The sequence below is a fragment of the Suricata suricatta genome, chromosome 17 (assembly GCF_006229205.1).
Source record: "Suricata suricatta isolate VVHF042 chromosome 17, meerkat_22Aug2017_6uvM2_HiC, whole genome shotgun sequence".
In the NCBI taxonomy this organism is placed as follows: domain Eukaryota; kingdom Metazoa; phylum Chordata; class Mammalia; order Carnivora; family Herpestidae; genus Suricata; species Suricata suricatta.
The window spans coordinates 41412648-41413915 of NC_043716.1; the positions used below are offsets into that span (position 1 = coordinate 41412648).

The 1268-nt window shown below is 54.6% G+C and overlaps 2 long non-coding RNA genes across 2 annotated transcripts in view; one reads left to right on the top strand and one right to left on the bottom strand.

The window, feature by feature from the left end:
• LOC115281409 overlaps nucleotides 1–1268 on the top strand; it is an 18631-nt gene that overhangs the window by 12245 nt on the left and 5118 nt on the right. The gene's annotated exons all lie outside the window — the stretch shown is intronic.
• On the bottom strand, nucleotides 7–1068 carry LOC115281410. The gene is made up of 3 exons (XR_003904291.1): nucleotides 950–1068; nucleotides 679–742; nucleotides 7–140 (listed from the first exon to the last, which is right to left on the bottom strand). It is a non-coding gene; the product is annotated as an uncharacterized LOC115281410 (long non-coding RNA).

Genomic DNA, 1268 nt, shown 5'->3' on the forward strand with positions numbered 1-1268 from the left:
TCAAAGGGGAAGATGATGTCGTGGTGGTGGCAGATCTGGCAGATGAAGCCACGCTGGGTGCACAGGTCGCAGTGGTAGATGTGCTGGGACCCAAATGCAATCAGGCCATCGAGGAACCCTTCGTAGGTTCCTTCTGCGATCTGTGGAGGGCAAGGTCAGGCCGCCAGGCCTTTCAGGCAGCTGGGCCAAGGCTGAGGCCATCTGTAAAAGGTGGCCCGCTGCTGCCCCTGGCACCCTGCCTGAAGAATTTCTACCCCAGAACAAGTTTCTTCCCACTTGGGCCGAAAAGCCTCCCTGAATCAGGCCGAACCAGGCAGGTGTCCAGCACCCCGTACGCAAAGACGGGGAATACCAGCTAGACAGACGACCCCCCAACCCACAGGTGTTCCCCCCCCCCCCGGAGGAAAGGACTGTCCCCAACTCTCACCCCTGTGGCCCACCGTCCCTCCGCCCTCAGGCTGGGGAGGAGTCCAGATGCAGGGGAGGGACTGAGGAGCCCCTGTGACCAGGCTTTGCGGGACTGCCTGCTTATGTAGGGGGCTGGCGCTCAGTCATTGCCCCGGGACACGCAGGCTGAGGTCCTGGGAAGCTGCAGCCTCCCTGCCCCTTCCTCCTTTCTGGTTTCCCATGAATGAGGTCTCTCTAGAGAGGTCTGGGGGCCGGGAAGGGCGGTCTCACCTGTTGGAGGTCAGCGACACTGTACTTGTGGGGGGACCCCAACAGGTAAATCCTGTGGCTGAGCCTTCAAAGAAAACATAAGAGGTTCCTTATAAGGGTTTTCCATGATCTGGGCCAACCCGTGTTTGTTTACATTCCTTCAGCTGCTGACCAGGTATGAGCCCCGGGCCAGGGCGGTGCCGGAGAGCACAGGAGCCCCTGGGTGGGGGCCTCGGTCTCCTGGTGACCTTGGGCAAACTCCTTACCCTCTCTGAGCCTCAAGTTTCCTCACCTGAGAAACGGAGCTGTTCTGAGTATTCCTTTATGTAAAGCATTTGGCCCAGTGCCCGGCACACAGTGAACAGTGAATAATCCTCAGCCATAGTTGATAACACTGAATTGTATTACGGAAATTTGCTGAGACATTGCACCTTAGATGTTCTCACCAGATATATATATATATATATATATATATGTGCAAATATGTCCTAAGGGGACGGATGTGTTAACTCACCGGAGGGGAGGAGCCCTGTCCCAACTATACGTGTGTCACATCTTCATGATCTACACTTTATTTATTTTTTAAAATTTAATGGTTTTTTTTTTTTTTT